The following is a 21,602-nucleotide window of genomic DNA, read 5'->3' as shown; positions in this document are numbered from 1 at the left end:
ATGACTCAGAGCAGAAGACACGAGACTCTCGCTCAGCAGCGGTGACACTGGCAACAGCAGCGGCCGCGGTGGCAGGTGAATGGGGAAAGCCGGCGGCCCCACCAGACTGAGGCTGTGGCCCCAGCAGGGGCTGTGACCCCCGTGGACCAGCTGGAAATGTGACAGAGATATGAAGAGTGACAGTCACAAGGATGCTTGACAGGCTCCCCGCCTTCCCCCAGCGGATGGGTAGCAGGTGCGCACAGGGGGAGAGTGGAGAAGGTTGCAGAACTCACCGGGCCACTGAGAGCCTGAGGACATGTGGAGAGGAGACACAAGAAGGTCTGGCAGGAAGGCAAAGCCACTCCCCCCTCCCCGGCAGACCCACCCACAGGGAGGGGGTGGGAGCAGCTTCTCGCCCTGCAGAGACCCTCCTGTGGCTTCTGCATGAAAACCGGGGCTAAGATCAGACACAGCCGTGGAAGAGCAGAGCAAGGCTCCTCCGCACTCGGCACCAGTGACTCTGGACGCGAGGTCAGTGCCACACGGAAAGATAATAAGAAAAGCTGTCCCGTTCGACAAGGGCCGTGGGAAACTCTCCCAGGTGCCGAGGAGGCGACCCTGTGCAGAGGAAGCCCCACGTGTCCACGGGAACCTCCCAGATGCACTCGTAACCCAACTCAGCGAGGTCAGGGGGTCAAAGGCCAAGCAAGACACAAAACCCAATTTCATTCATGTGTGCTAGCAACAATCTCAGGATAAGATTCAAAAAGTGATTCCATCCACGGTAGCTTCAAAACTACTTAGAATAAATCCAGCTAAAGACAGTTCATTAGCAAGGCCTGCATGCCAATAACACAAAAATTGCCACGGAGACCGAGAGACCAGAACACGTGGAGAGATGCCCCCTGTTCATGGGCTGGGGGCCGTGCTGCTCCTGAGAAGACTCTACGGGAAGCACCGGCCCGCTGGCCACAGCAGCAGGTCTGGGGGCAGAGTCGGTGATGCTGTGGTGACTGTGTGAGGGGGGCCCTGGACCCATGGAGGGGTCCCTCTGTAAATTACACAAATGTCCGTCCTCTGTGCTGTGCTCCCGGAACTAATATAACATAGGGCGTGAACTGTAGTTAAAAACGTGATGAGTAAAATAATTCTTACTTTAGAAACTGTCAAAATTGATCCTAAAATCCCCATGGGAAGGCGAAGGGTTTCGAATAGCCCTTCAATAGAACAACTGAAGAAGAAAAACAGGTATGAAACACTCCAAAAACTTGCCACCAGCCTCCGTGTTCGAGATGCTGATTGGCCCGAGAGCAGACACCTCTATCCGCAGAGCAGAGCCAAGCCAGAGCAAACCCTCCACGTTTATTCTCCTGCGAAAGCTTCATGCAGAGCAGGTGGTCTCTTCCAAGCACGGAGCTGGACCATTAGACAGCAGCACATGGAGCCACGCACACATACAGCAGCCCTGGCTGGTGTAACTCAGGGGATTGAGCAGCGGCCTGTGGACCAAACGACTGTGGTTAGATTCCCAGTCAGGGCACATGCCTGGGTTGTGGGCCAGGTCCCTGGTAGGGGGCGCACAAGAGGCAACCACACATTTTGATGTTTCCCTCTTTCTCCCTCCCTTCTCCTCTGTCTAAAAATAAATAAATAAAATATTTAAAATGGACAACAGACCTAAATGCTAGCTAACACGATAAAAGTCCTACAGCACCAAGGAACATCTCCATCACCTTGGACAAGGCAAAGAATTCTCGCACCAAAAACGTGGCCGGACACTGGACTTTCTTAGAAGCAAAAACTCCTGCCCTCGGAGAGACGCCTCCCCAAAAATGAAAGGCGAACCACCGGCTGGGATGTGATAGTTGCCAATCGTCTTTCTGACCAAAGCCTTGGATCCAGAATACATAAAGAATTCTCAGTCATTTTGAATACGATATAACAAGATTTTTTAAACCATTAAAATGGGCAAAAGATTCGAATAGACATTTGATCAAAGAAGAAATATGAAACCCTAAGGAACACGTGAAAAAAAACGTTCGACTTCGCTGGTCGGCAGAAAAACGCTCATTAGAGCCTTGTGCGAGCCCAGGGCGCACAGCCGCGTGGCTTCCCGAAACAAACGGTGCGACCCAGAGGGACCCGCAGCGCTTGCGCGGCTGTGGGCGGGGGACCCGGTGCTGCCACTGCGGAGTCCGGGGCGGCAGTTACAATTTAAACCAAAACTGACCGCCCTGCAAGGCCCGGGCGAAGGAGAGGAAGACACAGCCCCCACCAGGACTGGCACACGGCGCTCACAGGAGCGCGCGCCACCGGTCCTCGGGCAGATAAAACCGGATGCGGTGAGAAGCGGGCGCGGCACTCACAGTCCCGTGCGGGAGGCGCACGGCGCACGATGGATGTGCCTCCAAACGTGCGCTAAGTGGAAGAAGCCAGATGGGAAAGACCTGGCGCTGTGTGACCCAGGAAACCTGCGCCGAGCGCCTCTGGACAGAGCGCCCTGCGGCAGGGCCTGTGCGGGGGGGTGAGGGCTGACCGGCCTCTGAGGGGCCGGAGCCAGGGAACCCTCTGGGTTTGTAGCCACAACTGCACAAATCTAGAACTGTGGAAAAACCACGGAATAGTGCCTCGCTCTGGGCTTGCACGGTGTGAGAACACCCCTGCACAGTGCCGGGGAAGAAGCCACCACAGGGCCAGCACGCCCTGAGCACGCACATGGGCTCCAGCCAGCGCCGCCGTCCCAGACAGCCAGCGTCCAGTCCCCACTGCCTGGCAGCTTCGCAGTAACAAGCCCACCCTGAGGACCAAACCCCAGACCGCTGGAGGCACCCCGCTGGTGGCCCCTGCCTGGTTGGGCCCACGCAAAGTGGCCGGCAGGCCAGTGGGCTGCAAACCCAGTGCCTCTGCCTGAGGAAGCATCTGGGCAGCCTGCAGCCCACGTCTCAGGGGTTGCAACCACCCCCCTGCACCGCCCCCCCTGCCCCAGGCTCTTTGCAGCCTGGACTCCCCAGATCCACAGCAAACAGAGGCCCCTCCCACCCCAGCGGTTCCTGCAGGGCCTGTCAACCACGTAGCATCACAGGGCCCTCAGTTTCCAGTCTGTGAAATGGGCAACACGCCCACGCCTGCTTCCGCAGTTGAGACACGCATGCTCTGAGGCTCTGTGGTCCCAGGAGTCCTTAGGAGACAGAGGGTGGCAGGCGGAGCCGGAGGGGGAGCAGGTGCCCCTCCTCCCCGGACAGGCAGCAGAAGCAGTGACCCTGCCCCCGTTCCTGAGGACGCCCCCTCCCCACCCCACCCCCACGCACGGCCTGCCCACCAGAAGGGGCGAGGCTGGGACTCTGGGAGGGATGTCCCACCTGAACGAAAGCCCCCAGGAGCCCTCCTCCCCAGCCTGCCAGAAAGAAACAGTGTCAGGTCAGTGAGCCTGGGGCCGCAACTGGACCCGTGGGCTTGCTGGGGCACCAACACGTGGGGAGACGCAGGGGGGCATGGGCGTGAGGGAGGCCTGCCACTTGGCATGGCTGCGACAGGTGTGCCCAAGTGAGCACCATGTTTGCAGTGCACCTGGAAAATGAGAGCGGGGCCCTGTGGCGTGTGCAGCACACATGTGTGCATGCCAGAGGCTGCCCAGTGTGTCCGGGGTGGGGAGCGGGAGCAACCGGGACGAGGCCCCTTTCAGCCTGGCTTCTGCACTGAAACCGGGTGGGAACTCTGGGCTTCTGGCTGTTTTTCTAAAAAAACCATCTCTGGCGAATCTCGTCCTTCAGATCTGGCATGTTCTTGCTCTGCAGGGACACCGTGACGAGGAGACCAAAATAAGCCCGACGCCTGTCAGAAAGCAACGTCTTGGAGGCCTGGGACTCCACCCGCCTCCTTCCCGGCCGCGCAGCAGCCCTCAGCCCTGGCCCTGCCCGTGGGTCCCCAGGAGCCCCCGGGGCTCCGCCCACGCTCTTCCTTTTGTAGCCGTGGTCCACACCACTGAGTGTGCAGGAAGCGAAACAGCCAGCGACAGACCCGCTTTACTTAGAGCTGAGGAATGTAAGGTCGGGATACCCCGTGTGGGGCAGAGAACCTGTGGGACCCGCACCCATGTCTGGCTGTCCAATCTGCAGGGGCAGCATGTTGGGAGGGCGTGCACACGCACACAGGTGTGTGGCACACGCACACAGGTGTGTGACACATGCACACACGTGCACACGGCTGCCCACGCTCATACACCAACTAAGGTCTGAGCGGTAGGACTCCGGCGGGCGTCTCCCTGCCAGTGCCCTCACGGCCCACGCCTCCCCTGTGCCTCAGGCACCCCGAAGGTTGGTGCCAAATCCCCCCCGTGGCTCGCACCAATCCTGTTTTATTTGGGGGAGGGGTCATCTCTGCCAGAAAGACATCTCAAAAGTGTTCCTGGCTGTCACAGGGAAAGTGCATTCCCTCCCACAGTCCCACTCTCCACATGAGCGCACTCCTCGCTCCATGATGGATAAAGACGGGAAAATGGGTTTTGCTCCACAGACTGTTTTTCTCTTCAGGAACGCACCACCGCGTTCCGAGCAGTGTCAAAACAGATGTTGCAGGCTCCTCTGCCTCTCCATCACCAGCATCCTCGGCCCAGCCTGGGCTCCCCCGTCTCTCCTCGGCGCTGGCTTGTGCCCACTGGTGCCCCGGAAAGCCCTGCGGCCCCAGCCGGCAGGGGGAGCTTAGGAAGCTGGGCTCCAGCCTCGCCCCTCGGCTGCTCAGACTCCCAGAGGCTTCTCTTGGGGAGGACAACACACGTGTAGTAGCTCCCCGCGCTCCGCAGCCTCACGCCCCAGGCCTGCAGCCTCTCCTGCCAATCTCTTGCCCTTGCCAACCTCTGCCCCCCACCACGGTGGCTGCCACACCAGCCTCCCTGTTCCTCCAAAAGGCCAGGCTGGCTGCTGCCACAGGGCCTTGGCATTTGCTGCTCCTCCCAGCCCTTTTCTCCCTGCCTCTCTGCACACACAGCAGGGCACAGAGGGACACAAGGGTCATTCTGGGGCCACCGAACAGGCCAGGGCTGAGGGACCCACACAATATCAGGAGCCCCGGGGACCCTAGGAGCATCAGAACTTGCCTCAACAATGCAGACTCATCGCCGGCCCCCTTCCCTGGCAAAGGGAGACCAGGCTGTGAGGGGAGGGGACCCACAGCTGGGCCCTTCCAGAAGCTTCTATCAGGCTATCAGAGGCAGGGGAGATGCCTCCGTGGAGATGGCCAAGGCCCCAGGGCAGGTCAGGAAGCACATCCTGAGGGTCCCAGTCCGCGTGGAGAGTGGGCTGGTGGCGTGGGCACTGTGGGGGAGCAGGGCGTCCACCCCGCGGAGACCGGCGCTGGCCCGCCGGGACATGGCACCGCCTACTGTGTGCGCAGGGCCCGGAGAGTCCCCTGTGCAAATGCACCCGTCCTTGTGCCGCATGCAGGGGGAGGGGAGCTGCCTGCGTCTGCGTGTGCCACAGGCAGCGGATGACTAAGGGCCCGAGTCTGGTCTGCTGGAAACAACAGGAGAATCTGTGGGCAAACAGGAGGGTGCCCAGCTGTCCATCACCTCCCAGGGCCCCGCCCCGGGACAGCCCCGTGGGTCACGGCTTCCGGGTGTGGGGGGGGGCAGACCCGGCCTCTGCTCAAACTCGGGTGGCTGGGACTTCCTAAAGGCTTACGGTCCTCTTGTCCTTCTAGTAAAGTGGCCACTGGCAGGCTTCTGGGAGCTACCGGGGGTGGACAGCACGGCCCCTGGGAGCACTGGCGCCCCCCTCCAGAGAGCTGTGGGCGGGGCCTCTGCAGCCCCTCCTTTGGATGGGGGTACTGAGGAGCCCCTCCGCTCTCTCCAGGGGCAGGAAGGGATGGCTCGGGACAGAGTGTGGGAGCGGCCTCTACGGGCTCTGTCACTGGCTGGTCCTCAGTTTCCCCATCTGATTCTTGGAGGGGTTGGCTTGGGACATCTCATAAGGAAACGGACTGGTATTCACTGCCCCACAGGGCGGCTGGACAGCCCTTCAGGCTGCCCCCCACACTCTTCGCCCCACAGGTGCCCAGCCTGGCATCTCCCTTCAACCAGCCTTGTTTGGGGGTGCTGAGGCTGACAGGGGAGGGTCCCAGCCTGGCGGTCTGGCCGCCAGGCTCCCGCAGAGCGAACAGCCAGCCCTCAGCATGTCTGCTGCGTGAACCAGGCAGGAACTCTGCTAGCTCCAGTGGGCAGAAGTGTCTGTCCCTGCCCCGGTGGCCACTGTGTCTGTCTGTCTGTCAGTCCCAGAGCAGAGCAGTCTCTCCACCCCTTCTCCCCACTCCCACCCCCGCCCAGAGTACCAGGCTGAGCCAGCTCTCAGCAGGTGACAGATGGGCAGGGGCTGTGTCCACAGCACCCACCCCACTCCTTGTTCAACCCCAGGGTTGCCATCTGGCATAAGGTGTGTGTGTGGGGGGGGTGTGACAAGGAGCAAGCAAGAGACCCCAGCAGCTGAGGCTTTGCCACTGCACTTGAGTTCTGGTGCACCCCTTCCAGCTCCCTCTCTGCCCACACAGTGTTCAGCCTCGGACCACACGCTGTCTGCCGGGCCTCTGTCTCCTCCTCTGTATAGTGGGTGCAGGGAGGGGTGGCACCCAAGTCTCCTCCACATCAGGGCTCCTGTAACAGAGACCCACAGGAGACCAGTGGGCACCCGAGCTTCCGCTGGAAGAAGAAATCAGAATCCACACAAAACAGAAAGGGAAGAGAGCAGAGGGGTGGGGCAGGGCGGAGGGGGGAGAAGTGGGGGTGACAAAGGTACCCCACACGCCCATGGCAGTGCCACCATCGCTCCAGGTTCACGCCCAGATATCTCGGCCCCATCACTCGGTGCTGGGGATCCACCTCCTGCCTGTCACTCACTGGCGTTTTTCATCCTGTGCCCCCCCAACATGCACTACCCCCCCCCACGTCAGCTGTGGTCTGCCTGCTTGCTTCCTGCACCGATACCTGGACACCGGTCACCCATCTATGCTCACAAATCCCTCTCGTGGCTCCAGCATCTTCTGGAACACGGGGTCCTCGCTGAAGGGGCTTCGGGGGCTCTGAGTCAGTGATCCCAGGAGGGCAGGCCCCTGAGTACTTAGAAAGTCGGCTGACATGAAGAGCTGGCGTGTGCACGTGTGTGCGCGCGTGTCGGCCACACTCAGATGTCGGGCCAGGCAGACGCCCCCTCTTGCCCCACTGACCACAATCTCGGCCGTGAGCCTTTCTCCCCTGGAGCAGTTGATGCTGGCAGGAGGCATTTAGGGGCCAAACACCAAAGGTCTAGAAACCTGGGAGGGTCGCTGGGTCCAGGACGTGGCCCTTGGCACCTGGCCTCCTGTCTCTCTGGGTCCTGGGCAGCGAGCTGGGGCCCCTGCTGCCCAAAGCACTTGGAAGACCAGCTGAGTTTTCCAGAGGGAGCCCTGAGGGAGCGCAGGGCAAGGGACTCCACTCTGCCTACTGCCCAGGTCTGCCCCCTGCCCTCCAGGACCACCCGGAGGCTGGTGCAGGTGCCTGTGCTGACCTCTCCCAGAGTCAGGGCTGCCTGCTCACGGTCGGTTAGTCAGGCGCTGGATCACTGTGAACAGCACGCAGGCAGGGGCCCCCGGCAGGCTGGGGGCTGCACAGGGTCCAGCTGCGGGCAGGGGGCACTGGCTTAGCTCCTGCCCACGGAAATGAAGACCTACGTGCGGGGAGCCCAGCTGGGCTCCACTCCCTACACCCAGAGTGCAGGTGGGCACCCCCGTGGGGGGGGACCCTGGAGTGTGCCCCTCTGTCTCAGGGGTGTCTCCTCTTCTGATGAGGTGGGAGGCGCCTGCAATGGGGCACCGCTGTCAGGTGGCAGTTGCCAGGGCTGGGGTCAGAGAGGCCAGGGGCCCTGCTGGTGGGAGTGAGGAGAGTGTGGCTTCCAAGCCCCTGGTTCCGGCTTCCTCCAGAGCTGGGGTTCCTGCCTTTCCCTGCTCCCCTAGCCCCCCCTTCAAAAGGGCCTCTGGGGTCTTGGGCCCTGCCCATGCGTGCCTGAGGCTGTGCTGGAGGGCTGCAAAACCAGCTGGAGCCCCCACGCCTGCCCAGGAGAATTCCAGGGCCCTCTCCGCACTGATCCTTCCCTGGGAGCCCTTCCACAGGGTGCACGGTGCCACACTGCCCCCACTTCTCAGATGCAGAAGCTGAGGCTCTGACAGGTTACCTGCCCCCAAGGTCACACCATGATGCCTGTCAGAGTGATTCTGATGAGGCTGTGGGTCTGTGTTGAAAGGGGAACACCTGCAAGGGCCCCACTCCAAGCCGCAAGCAGGTGACCTGCGACTTTTCACAGGAGAGACCATCTTTCCAGGCAGGTCGGGGCAAGGAGCCTCAGCGCCCCTGCCCCCAAGGAAAGACGCTGACTCGGGTCCCAGCGGGGGGTCTGATTTCCCCACCACGGAACGCAGCCCCTCCCGTGTGTGTGGCTGGACCGTCCCTGCTGCCCGTGCTGAGTGAGGCGGCGCAGGAACACTGTGCGCGGGGGTGGGGACGGGGGGGGGGGCAGTCAGGGCGGTGATGTGGGCTCGGATGCGGGTCAGGGACCACGGCGAGGAAGGGCAGGGGCCGCGGGGGTGCAGCGCAGGGAGCAGCAGTTCTGGGGCGTCGGGCCGGGTGCGGACGGCGGGGCTGGGGGGCGAAGGAAGAGGCAGGTCCCCGCGAGAGAGCAGGAGTGCGCGGTGCAACAGCGACCGGGGAGGTCGGGGACCCCGACCCAGACCCCTGCTCTGCCGGGCTGAACCTAGCGCCCGCTCCACTGTCTCCAAGTTCCTGCAACTTTGCCCGCTGCGCTCCGAGGGCACGCCGGGCCCGGGGCGCGCCAGGGCCGGGGGCGCAGGGAGAGAGCAGGGGCGCGCGGTGGGGGTCGGCCGCGCCGCCCCGCGAGTGGCAGGAGTCCCGCGTCCCGGCTCTGCTGGCTCTCGGACGCGGGCGACGCGGGCTCCGCGGGCTCCACGCTTACCTGACCGCCGCGGTCCTGGTGCTGCGCCCGCCGCCGCCGCCGTCCTTCAAGCTCTAACTTCGCTCCGGGGATTGAAATTCCTCCCCAGCTTCGCCCATCGATCCGCGCGCGGCCCCGCCCCTCGCCTCCCGGGCAGGGGGGGCCCTGTTCTCGCGCGCCCTCCCTCCGCGCTCCGCTCCCTCCCCCTCGCTCCTCCCGCTGGCGTCCGGCTCCGAGGCTCGTCCCCTCCCTGCCGAGCCCCCTCCGCGCGTCCGGCCTCCTCGCCGCCTCGCTTCCTCCCTCCGCGGCTCCGGAGCCCAGGGGCCAGGGGGCAGGGCTGGGGGGTTTCCTCGCGGTCCCACCCGGCCCTCCCACCCTCCCGGCAGGGGCGCGGCGGGGGCGGTGCTCAGGGTGAGGGAGCGAGCAACAGCTGTGGCCTGGCTGAGCCACCCGCGACCCCCTCACAGGAAGCACAGCCAAGTCGTTCTCGGGTCCCGTCGGCCCGGCCCGGGCGCGAGAAGGCGGGGACCTAGGGGCTGGGACCGCCGAGGGCGGGGCACTGGCAGGGCCGGGAGCCCCCCCAACCCTGGCCCCCTTCTTTCCTTCATTCGCCCCAACCTCTGGGAGGCCTCTGGGGGGCTCTCACACACTCTGCCCGTTTAGTTTGACCCTGGCAACCTGCGTCTGCGGAAACCCCTTCTGCTCATTGGCGAGTAAACTGAGTCAAAAGAGGCCCCGAGGCTCGCCCCACGCCACTCTGCTCGCCCAAAAGGCAGCCTCCACCCCCAGGACGGAGCGTCCTCCGGTCCGGACTCCTGGCCCCGGCAGTGCCCTCGGCCAGCCCCGGGGGATGGGCGGCTGGGTCCCCAAGCTGCGGGGCCCGGCCCCGCGACGCGCGCGCCCCTCCTCGCTTCCTGTCCCCCGCCCGCCTCTGGTTGCCGGCCTCAGTACCCCCGGCACGCTCTCCGCTCCCGCCAGCAGCTGGGCAATTCACCGAGCATACAAAAGAGTTGACTCAATTCAAAGGCAGCAAATCAAGATAAATCCTATAGTGTGGGGGACGGAGAAGGCCGTGAATGAGCCGCCACAGCGCGAGCGGCCCTACAGGGGCTGGGCGCGGAGGGCCGGCCGGGCTGGGGGAGCGGGCCCTGAGCAGCGCCCCTGCCTGACCCGCGGGGCTTCTCTGAGGGCGGTGCAGAGCCATACCGGGGGCCGGGACGGAAGCCTGTGTGCCCCAGGGCCGCCCGCAGGTTCTGAGGGCGCGCATCAGCAGCCCAGAGTAGGGTGAGGCACACGGAGAAAGGCAGTCGCCCCCCCGGGGGGGGGGGGAATCTCCTTGCACTGCCCCCTGCCCTGACCCTGGCCCAGCAGGTGCAGGCCAAGGGCAGGCCCTTATCTGTCACCAGATGGGTACTACAAGCCTCAGAAATGCCAGCCCTGGGCACAGGGGACAGAGCCAGTGAGGGCTGACCCATGCTCCCTGTGGTCTAAACACCCCCCAACAGCTGCACCTCCCACGGAGGGAAGCTGGTCCTCCCAGGCCCAAGGGGCCCCTGGTCACTGTCCAGATAGAGGTCCCAGAAGACAGCCGCCCAGCCCCTGGCCCCGCGGGCTCTGTGCAGTGGGCACACAGAAGGGAACGTGGGCCCGGCAGCCTTTTCCAGGCAAACCCACCAGAGGTGCCGACTCCCTGCTGCTGGCCGGCTCCCCAGACCCACTAGCCGAGCAGCTCTGGCTCAGGAAGTGCCGGCCTGATGTTGGACGGGCATCTCAGGGGCCGTGCGAGGTGTCCGCCCTGAGTCACATCCCGACCTCTCGTGACACCCCCGGCACAAGTGCCAAGTCCCTGCCTGCGTGTACACGCAGGGCCCAGGCCCTTGACCAGCACGGCCTCACAGATCTGTGGATGCTCAAGGTCAAGGGTCTTCTGAGAAGCTCAGAGGTCAAATGGAAGGGTGGGTGGAAGTCCCCAAACGCAGGAACTAGGGAGCCAGCTCACAGTTCAGCACACGAGGGACTGGTGCAGGACTAGCCATGGGGTCCTCGGCACTTCCCCACCTCCCAGGGCAGAGGCCCCACTCTCCAGCTTCGACCTGTCCCCGCCGGCCAGGTCGCTCCTCCCCCGGGGCCGCACACACTGGCGGACAGCATGTAAGTCATTAATTCTGTGACCGAGACACGGCCTCCGCCAGCAGTGAGGACATCTGTCAGGGACCCCACACTGTGCTTCCCGGGCCCTGCCGCCCCCCAGACCCGGGAGAGGATGGACATAGCCCTCACTCACAGAGACTGAGGCTGCGGGGGGGCCTCTCCAGAGCCCCGAGGCTGCCTCCGAGTGGACAGAGGGGGGCCCCCAGCGCCAGCCGGGGTGTTCAGGCCCCCCGCTGCTTGGCGCTGGGCTCAGCAGACCAGGGGAATACAGTAAGTACCCCGTGACCCCCACCACCCCCAATCCTCCCATCCACTCAAGTTTGGGGGGGTGCAGGAGGCACTCAGTCCTCCCGGGGTTTCGGGGTGCAGGAAGGCCACGCTGGAAAGGGAGCCACCAGGACGTCGCCTGCTCCCAGCCTGCACCACTGAGGCTGCACCCCAAGCCCTCTCAGGAGCTCGCAGGTCCCCTCTGCTCTCCACACCCCCTAGGCTGCCCGAGGAGCACCCCACTCTCCACTGCCCCCCAGAAGAGGTGGCGACGGAGGAGGGCGGTGCGTTGGAAGCGAGAAGAGCCACCCAGCCCCCGGGGCCCCAGGGACCCCGCCCCGTCCAGGAGGAGGGCTAGCGGGGACTGTGCCGGACGCTTGCCGGCCCGGCCCGGCTCCCGACTAATGGGCGACCACAGGCCACACCATGCAATTTGAAAAGGGAAAAAGTTGGGGGACGACACCCCAAGACCAGAGAGAAGGCGGGGGAGGAGGACAAGGGGCTTGGAAGGAAGGGCAGCAGGGTGGGGACCTTGGTGGCGGGCGGGGGAGGAGCCAGCTCGCGGCCAGGGGTCGCACCCCAGCCTGCAGCTCAGCCCAGTGGCGCGGCTTCCTGCCCGGCTGAGGCTCGGGTCGTGGGTGCCCGTTGATCCCCGAAAGCGGGTCGATCCCGCGAGCTCCTAGGCGGCGGAGCGACCGGACTGGGCCCGGGGTGTCCTGTTACCACCCCTCCAAGGAGTCCGGTGGCGGCGCGGGGAGGCACTCGGCCCCATCCACGCGGGAGGTGCGAAGGCCGGGTCCCCACGGTCCACTCCCTGCGTGCCCTCAACTACGAGACAGGGTCCAGATGGGGGGGTCCCCGGACCAGCTTGGGGCGCCACAACACCCACCGTGAGCCCCAGCCCCCCTCAGCCCGCCTTTCGCTCTGAGCTCAGGAAAGTTTCGGGGTCCCCGCGGCGCCTCCAAGCCCGAGGGGCGCGGAGTCCCCGTCCTGCGAGCCTCGGCGCAGGGGAGGGAAGTTTGTCCGGATGGAGCTCGGCGACCGCTAACTTCGAGGGCACCGGCCTGGGAACCGGGGGGTAGGGGCGGAGTCCGGATCGCGGACCCCACGAGCCGCAGACAAAGCCCCACGGGCGGGAGAGACGCGGCCTCGGCGCTGCCGCTCGGGGAAGGGCGCGGGGGCTGGGGCGGCCGGGCTCGGAGAACCGCGGGGGACCCGCGCCCGCCCCCGCGGCTGCCGGGCAGGAATCTTCCCTCCCCGCCTCCCCCCTGGGCGGGGCCGCGCGGGCCGCGCTGCTGCGGCACCGGGACCCGGGCCCCCACAGACCCTGCCCCTGAAGCCCCTTCCTACCTGGGCCGAGGTGCGGGCCGGGGGCTGGAGGCGCGGCTGCGGCCGGCGGAGCCGGCGTGCTCAGGACCCCACAGCGCCGCGGCTTCCCCTCCTTCCTCCTCCTCTTCCTCCTCCGGGCTCGCAGGCTCCAGACAGATCTCCTCCCCCTCGCGCCCTGCCCGCCCCTCCCCGAGCCCGCCGGGCTGGGCTCGGCCTGCGCCGGGGCCGGAGCGGAGCGGCTGGAGCCCGGCTGCGGCGCTCACTGCGTCAAGCGCGGGCCGAGCGCGGGGCGGCGGCGGGGACCGCGCGCTCTGAGTCCGGGGCCGAACGGGCAGGCGGGGCGGCGGCGCCGAGGGGCCGGGCGGCTCGGGCTCCGGCTCGAGCGCGAGCGCGGCGGCGGCAGCGCCGAGGTTGTAGCACATTCTCCTGAGCCCGCTGGAAGGTGCCGTGGAGAAGCGCAGCAAGGCGGGTGGAGGAGGGGCGGGGGCGGCCGGAGTAGCGGGCGGCCGTGTGGCTCCCGCACGTCGGTGGACCCGGGTGCGGCGGGGGGGGGGGCCGCCCGCAGGGGTGACACGGGAAGGGAAGTTGGAGCGCGCGGTGGCGGCGGCGTCGGGAGCCCAGAGGCGGCCTCGAGCGCCCCCTGCCCCCGGCCCAGCCCACCACCCGGCGCAAAAGCCCCCGAAGGTCTGGGAGTCTGGACCCGTGGTGGCGACGGGAGGTGGGCGCCTGGGGGGGGGGCGTGTGCACTCGCCCGTGGACCTCGCCCTGTACACAGAGGCCTGAGAACCGCGTGAAACTTGACCCTAAACCGGACCCTATGAGCGCGCGCGTCCGCGAGTGCAAATCTCCAGCCCGCGGGGGCGCGCACACGCAGGGGTACGGGCGAGAGGGTGGTCGGGCCGCGGGGACCTGCCCACCCATTGCCCACCCCGGGCTGGGCTGGAGGAAGGCAGGGGCTGCGGTCGGCCAGGCTCCCTCCGACTCCCGGGAGGTTCGGTTCAGCGGATTTCCCTCCCACCGACCCCCGTTCCCCTTCATTCGCCTCCTGAACCCCTGAGCGTCCGAAATTGCTCCATCGACCTCTAAACTAGGTTCTAAATCAGCAGCCCGCTTGCCGCCCGCGGCCCTCCTGGAGCAGCCACACACCGGGCCTGGGGTGTCGCTCTGGACCCCGGCCCTGCCCAGCCTGCCGCGGGCGCGTCGGGTGAAAATTTCAAACCAGGCTCACGAGCGCCCTCGCCCGGCACAGCCTGCGCGCTGCCTCCCGAGCCGCGGGGCTCGGAGCTGCGGGCCGGACCCAGCGGGAGCCGCCTGGGACCCTCGGGACACGCCCCTTGCGCCAAGTCCGGGTGTCGCCATCTCCTCCCACAGGGCAGAGGCTGCTGGCGGGTGGGGGGGGTCCCCTGGGTGCTGGGGGCCGAGCCCTGGGACAGGCGGGCGAGTGGTGCGTGAGGCTGGGGTCAGCGGGGCCGAAGGCTGTCTTGGGCAAGGGCGACACGCAGGCCTCCAGTTTGGTCCAGTCCAGCGGCCTCCCCGCAGCCCACAAACTCCCTCCCAGCTCAGGACACGCCCCCACGAGACAGCGAACGACCCAAAGGGGGCCGGGGGTGGGGGTGGGGAGAAAGAGATGCCACCACTTTTCCGGGACTCTAGGACCAGAAGATGACAGTCAAGGATGAAGCACTGCCTGTGGGCTGTCCTGTCCTTCAGTCCCTGCGGTGTGGGGGTAGAGGCTGGCCTGGGGTCTCTGTCGCCTAGGCCGGTGGCCCAGAGCTGCCTCCTGGGCTCTCCCAGGCCGCGGAGCAGCCGTTTCCTGTAGCTGGTACAGCCAGCTGCCCTGGCATCCTGCCCCATATGCCCCCCTCATCAGTACGGCCCAGTCCACACCTACCCCCCCCTTGCTGCCTGCCTCAGTCAGTCAGTTCACCCCTGCAACCCGCAGAAGTGAGTGTGAGTAGCAGAAGTGAGTGTGAGTAGCGTCTGGGGCTTCTCAGGAGACCTGGCCTCCAGCTGCATAAGAGCTGGGTCGGCAACCCCCGCCTCAGGACCCGCCCCAGTGCCCTCTGGGAGAGGCAAGGCAGGCAGGGAGGGCCCTCCGGGCCTGGGGCTGTGGGACCACCACCTTCTCCAATGGACCCGCACCCCTGGGAACCCTCGGATTCCCTGGCCAAGTGTTTGACACACAGGGGCCAGGCGCTCAGGGTTGCAGCCCGGCAAACTCACCTCAGTGCCTCCTGACCGGTGAGAGGAGTGACCAGCTCAGGTCTAAAAAAAATGGGGACTCACCGGTGTCTGCACTCTGCAGCCTGCCCCTCTCTGCTCTAAGGATGGCCTGAGTGGGAGTACGGTCACCCGTGCTGCAAGGCAGGGAGGGCCACAGGTGAGGACACGAGTTTCAAAGAAACAACATATCCAATTTCCAACCTGAGCAAAGAGCCCCCATATATAAAGAGCACTTGCAAATCAATAGGACACATACCCAAAAAGAAAAACACATGGGCAGAGGTTATGAATGGAGAAGGAAGTGTAAAAGGGCACTCAGGCATGTGGAAAAGTGCACATTTAAACTAATCAGATGGGAAAAATAAAACTGTCAGATGGGCACAGACCGAGTGGTGCTGCCAGCTGCAGGGGGGCACAGAGACAGTGTCCTCATTCCAAACACACGTTTCCCTCGGCCCAGAGCTGACTTCCAGAGGTCTGTCCTGCAGACCCTGCTCCCACGTGGGAACAGGGTCCATCGCAGCGCACAAAGCTCGCTCGCCACTGGGTAACAGCAGCGGCCTCAATACCTTCTTGGCCGCTGCCGGTGGATGCCTGGCCGCATCGCGCACATCCAGACTTGGACTCCGGTGGGCGCATGAGCAGGGGCTAGTGTGGGCTCCTCTCTGAGAATCTTCGTTGGGGGATCCGTGTCTGTAGCTGGTTCTCCTACACTGTGCGCAAAAGAGCTCGACTCAGGGTTTCCCCACCAGGGTGCAGTGTAGGCGGAGCTGGGGACGAGGTGCCTCCCCGAGGAAATGGAGGGCCAGGACCCGAGAAAGGGGAGGAAGGGATTTCTTCTCAAGTGTTTGTAAATGTGTTGGCTGGCGAACAGTGACATTCACACTTGCAGGCACAGCTCCGTGAGTTTGGAGAAACGTGCCCATGTGGCCCTCGCCCCAGCACCGGGGCTGAATCTCCTCAACACCCGCGTCTGCCATGTGACCTCAGTACCACGGTCCTGCCTGTCATTCTGCAGTAACTTTGAAGACAAGATACAAAACTCAAGTGAAAAATTGCTTCCCATCTGTCATCTCATCTGGTCTTCCCAACCCCACTCAGAGGGGACCAGACTGAACTCCACGGGTGACCGAGACTTCCTGAGGGCGGGTGGAGAGGAAAGCCCAGGACTGTTTTTTTAAACAACTTTCTTACAGTGTAACAAACGCCGTGCAATCCATCCGTTAACAGCGGACAACTAGATGGGTTTCAGCACATTCACAGAACTGTGCCGCAGTAACAAGGCGCAGCCAAGAGAGGGCCCCCAAATAGGGATTCGTAATGGGGTCCAGAACTCAAGTTGTCCAGGGAATATTAGAGAAATATATTTATAGGATGTCCTCACCCCCACCAGGCTGAGCTGGGGGAAGGGACACATGGAGCAGGGCCACTGAGAGCTATTTTGTACAGCAATAGCTTTGCAGCTAACCTCTGGCATGGTCATTTAACATATCTACAGCCTTTAACTGGTTTCATGGATATGTTAAATAGCTGTGGCCATGCTATGTGCCAGGGGAACAGAAGTGACTTCCACCCAAGATGTAACTGGGAGGCAGCTCCCTCTGGTTACAGCGCCTGCATGAGAGCTTGGAGATGATTGGCTCCACGCCATGGGGCCATGCCTGCCCGGACTTACTATGGCAACCCAGGAAAGCTGGAAGAATACAGGAAAGTCGGCAGGTGTAAGTGGTTGTGGGAGGAGTCGGAGATGGGGCTGCAGAGGAAGATTGGTGCTGGCATTTAAAACCCAGACTCGGCAGCCACACCAAGTCAGGACTGCACGGCTTTGGTGGAGTTCGGACCACGCACCTTGAGTGAGAGGACCACATGGCTCTGGGGTGCTCCCTTTTGCCATGTGGCTTAGGCAGCAGGAGAGACTTTGCCTGGAAGAAAAAGGGTGAAAGGACTCTTGCTGCTGGGCCGTGAGAAGGTGCCACATGGCTTTGGATTAACTGGCGATCGTGGTGGCGGCACAGATGATGGTGCCGGGAGCTCAAATCATGAACTTCTACTTCTTTTCCTGAGATACGGTGCCCAGACTGGGTAAAGGACTGCGTGCATCTGTGGGTGTTCTAAAGGACTGTGGCTATTCTAAAGTATTTAGTATTTAAAATACTAAATACTTTAGTATTTTAATAAAGACATTAAGTCACTACCCTAAGTCTGTATAACTTTTCTTTTTTTTTAATATTTATTTATTTATCTTTAGAGGGGAAGGAGAGAGGGAGAGAAACATCCATGTACGGTTGCCTTTCGTGCATCCCCTGCAGGGAACTGGCCTGCAACCCAAGTATGTGCCCTGACTGGGAACGGAACCGAGATCCTCTGGTTCGCAGGCCTGTGCTCAATCCACTGAGCTACACCAGCCAGGGCTAATCTGTATAACTTTTAAATAAATAACTCCTTTCCTTTTCACCAATCTCTGGCATTGAGAGATGTCTTTCCTCTGGTGGTGGGCAAAGCGAACCTCGTACGGGGGGAACCCCTGCAGGAAAAGGGGGTCCTTTCAATAATAGTATATCATTCACCACCCCCTGGGTCTGTTCTGTAACACCATCACCTCCGCAATCTCATCTGACAATATTTTTCACCCCAAAAGGAAACCCCGTCCCCATCGGCCTCACTCCCCACCACACCCCTGACCGCACGCAGCCCTGTGGTTGCAGCCACTTCCTGTCTCAGCTTCCCTGCCAGCGTGAGCGAGGCGCACCTGCGGTCTTTTCGACTGGCCTCCTTCCCCGGGCGCGTGTTCGGAGGTTCGTCTCTGTTGTCTGTGCGTCACCGGCCGTTTATTCCGCAGCGGCCACCCGCTGCAGGGACGGGCCGCGGTTTCCTGTCCACTCGCCAGCCGACGCACCTTCAGGTTACTTGGGGGTGTTATGAACCAGCTGCAGTGAGCACTCACGATCGAGTCTTTGTATGAACTTGTGTTTTCATTCCGTTGGGATGTGAGTGCCTCTCTGTAGGTCACATGCTGACTCTGTCATTAACGCTTGGAAGGATTACCCAGCTACGTGCAGAAGGGGACTGGCCATCCCACCCTCAGTGTCTGGGAGCCTCTCCGGATCCTTGCCACACGGGTCACAACCCCTCTCGTGGGTGACACCCTGCCCGGTGGGTGGGAAGGCGTGTCTCTAGTGGCGAATGCGCATCTCTCCCATCTGTGTGTCTTCCTCGGGAAACATCTATTCAGAACTTCGCCCATTTTTAAATCGGGTTATTGATCTTCTTATTATTGAGGTGTGGATTCTTTGTATCGTTGAGACGCAAGCCCCTAACTAGATATGTAACTTGCAAATGTGTTCTCCCCATCCGTGGGCTGCTTTTTCACGCTCTCATTGGAATTGTTCAGAGCGCCGGGGCCTTTGTTTTTCGTCACCGGTGCTTCTGGGATCCCGGCTAAGAAGCCTCGCCTAAGGTGAGACTTGCTTCCAGGCTTCCTTCTAGCTGTAATATTTAATATTTAATCTTTGATCCATGGAGTTCATTCTTTTTTTTTAAAAGATTTTACGTATTTTTAGGGAGGGGAAGGGAGGGAGAAAGAGAGAGAAACTTCAATGTGTAGATGCCTCTTGCGTGGCCCCCACTGGGGACCTGGCCTGCAACCCAGGCCTGTGCCCTGACTGGGAATTGAACCTGCAACCCTTTGGTTTGCAGCCTGTGCTCAATCCACTCAGTCATGCCAGACAGGGCGTTGAGTTCATTCTGTGTGTGGTGCGAGGCAGGGCTCCGGCTTCACTCCCCTGCGTGTGGACATCCAGTTTTCTCAGCTCCACTGGCCACAAAGATTGCTCCTTCCCCGTGGAATGGGCTGGCTCCTTGTTGGACATAAACTGACGGTAAATGTAAGAGTTTGTTTCCGCCCTTAGGCATGTCCTTCTCCTGGTACCTCTGTCTGGACTGCAGATGTGCGGGTCCTCTGACTTTATTCTGCCTTTTTCTCTTTTTAGTGTGTAGTGCCCCTTTATTTTTTAAAAACATATTTTATCAATCACGATATTACAGTTGTCCCATTTCCCCCCTTCACTCCCCTCCACCCTGCACCCCCCCTCCCACCCACATTCCCCTCCTTTAGTTCATGTCCATGGGTCGCACATATAAGTTCATTCTGCATTTTCAAGACCGCTTCATCCGGTCCCGGGCTCTCGAACCCAGTGCGAACCCCGCTGGGCCTGGGGCCTCCCTGAGCCACTGCAACTCACATGGCCGCCCCCACAACTTCGGGGCCAAGGGTGTGCCCCACTGTGCGCAGTCCTCACTGTGTGTAAGCACTCGATCTGCGTGAACCCTTCCACGCCATGGGGGTCGAAACCCATCCCCCTTTCTCTGGCAGGTGGCAGAGAAAGACCCCTGACAGGGAGCCCCCCCCCTGTCCTGAGCCTTGATGGAAAGGTCTCAGGGTCCTGGCTGAAGGAGACCAGCTCTGGGGGCCCCGCAGCCTGGCCTTGGCCCTCGGCTCTCTGTTCCCCTGGGGCCAGTGCCCTCCTAGGACTTGTCTGACCTGTGGGCCCCATCTCCCGATGCACCTTCTATTCCTTTTTGGGGGGTCTGGCCGGCCACAGGCAATGGGGAACTTGGCTCACATCACCACCCAGGAATGGACAGCAAGGCACTGCAGCACTCCCATTTTGCAGATGGGAATGTGAGGCCCAGGGACAGGAAGCGACCCATCTGTCCTGGCACATCAGAGGCAAGGTTGGGCTCAGGACTGTGGGTCCCCAAGGCCTGAGGGAGCCCCCGCCTGATCAGGAATGCTGTGGCCTGGGGCAGACACATCCCAGCCACAGGCTTGCAGCAACTTCTATGGGCCCCAGGGCCTTCCCTGGGCAAGGGCCCAAGTGTGGGGGCGGAGAACACGCATGTACTCCCAGAGGCGGGTGGAGCCCGGCAGAGAGGGTCCAGGGTGGGTTTCCAGGAGGCTTCAGCTCTGAGCCGGGTCCCCACGCCTTCCTGCCTGCACATGTTAAGAGAGCAGGGTACGAGGGGCCCTTTGTCACTGTTCTGCACAAAACCTTCTCAGTCCCCTTGGCAGGTGGCAGCTGCGCACTGGCTTCTCCTCGCCTGGCCGGCGCCCCAGGGACCCCACAGATCCAGAGACGGCTGTGGCCTCACGGGGAGTTGGGAGGGGACACAGATCCCGCTCGGTGACGGCCGCTTCTTCCTTCCCAAAGAGCTGGGAGGGCGGCACGTCTGATGAGCCGGGGCCTGGGAGCCGGTAATTAATGAAGATGGGCCATGATGGGCCATCTGTCCCGCACACCATGCAGGGGCCCTTGGAGCCCTCATTAGGCATTCCTCGGCCATCTCCCCACAGATGTTGACGGTGGACGCGGGGGCCCCCCCGGGAAGATGGGGTCCATCACTTGTAGGCCAACCACATGGAGAGGGCGGGGCTTAGCAAAAGCTCAACGCACCCCCTCCAGGCCAGGGGGCCCCCATTGGCCTCCACCTGGGAAGGGGCACAAAGCACAGACGTGGCGGTGAGGCGGGCCGGGCTCCACCTGTTCCCTGCGTGACCTTGGGCACGCTCCAGACCCCCGCACCTACACTGCCACGCCGCAGCGAGGGCGGGGCCGGGATCAAGATGGTGCTGGCGTGCGTGCTGAAGGTTCAAGGACCAAGGGTCCCCACTCCACTCCCAAGCAACAATGGGGTCTCACACAGGGGGCCTCGTGGAGCGTGGAGCCCGAGAGCCAGGCAAACACCTGGCACAAAGTGGGTGCTCCACTGGGCAGTGGGACATGGGCCACCCTGTGCCCTGGAGGAGCACAGGGCTGGGCACCCAGGAAGGAGTGAGTCAGGGCGTGGGAGTGATGGGAGACTCAGGGCGGCGGGGGGGCCGGGGGCCAGAGCAGCCTGCAGTGGTCTGGAGCCAGCAGGCAGCTTGCTCTTGGCAGTTTGCAGGCCTGGGCAGGGCACCAGGGACAAGCAGGGCTTGGCCTCTGGAGTCTCACGATGCCGGCCTCTGCGGCAGTGTCATGGCTCCCCAGGCTGTGTTCCCTCTGGACAAAGGCCACATAGCTTCAGAGCGGGGCTGTCCCATGCAGGGCACACCTGGGGAGGGCCTGCACAGAAGGGGACACCGAGGCACAGAGCTGAGGGCTTGTCCAAGGTCAGGCAGCATGACCCATGCGGCCGGGCTTCTCTCTGCAGGCCGACCCCAGACTGAAGGCTTCACTCACCCTGATCCTGCTGGCCAAGGGTCTCCCAGCCCCTCCAAGGCCCCTCTGCCCCAGCTGCCGGGACCCCAGCACCCCCTCTGTTGTGCCTGCAGTTCCCATGCCTCTCCCCACAACCATCTCTGACCAGGGGATGGCCAACTGAGCATCCCCTGGCTGTGGCCGCAGGGACACTGGACCCCAGGCCTCTCTGGTTACCATCCCAGGTCACCCGATGGCTGGCCCAGCACAGCCTCAGGGAACCCAAGCCTCCAGCTTTGCCTCCAGCACAATGGAGCCCCCAAGGGTTGGAAGTGAAACTGAGTCCCCAGTTGTGGGTTCAGAGTGGAGATGGGTGCCAAGGCCCAGGCCAGGGGTTGTCCCCACCCAGGTGAGGGTCGCCCCCCCCTGGGGGCAGCTGGTGTTCCCTGTGGATGGAGGAGGTTACAGCCGCCTGCAGGTCAGGGTTGATGGAGAGAAGTGAGCT

General features: G+C 63.1%; 1 protein-coding gene across 1 annotated transcript in view; it reads right to left on the bottom strand.

Annotated features, from left to right (window-relative positions):
- The window catches only part of ELFN1 (extracellular leucine rich repeat and fibronectin type III domain containing 1), a 41,600-nt gene extending 28,797 nt beyond the window's left edge, over positions 1–12,803 (bottom strand). Inside the window, exon 1 of the mRNA XM_053657000.1 lies at positions 12,717–12,803. The gene's annotated coding sequence lies outside the window, so the exon portion shown is untranslated. The remainder of the gene's footprint in view (positions 1–12,716) is intronic.
- Between the last annotated feature and the right edge of the window lie 8,799 nt (positions 12,804–21,602).

This window comes from Artibeus jamaicensis, unplaced genomic scaffold (genome assembly GCF_021234435.1).
Source record: "Artibeus jamaicensis isolate MK-2021 breed Jamaican fruit bat unplaced genomic scaffold, CSHL_Jam_final scaffold_3151, whole genome shotgun sequence".
Classification (NCBI taxonomy): domain Eukaryota; kingdom Metazoa; phylum Chordata; class Mammalia; order Chiroptera; family Phyllostomidae; genus Artibeus; species Artibeus jamaicensis.
Note: the sequence above shows the minus strand (reverse complement) of the source record. Positions and strands in the feature narration are given on the sequence as shown.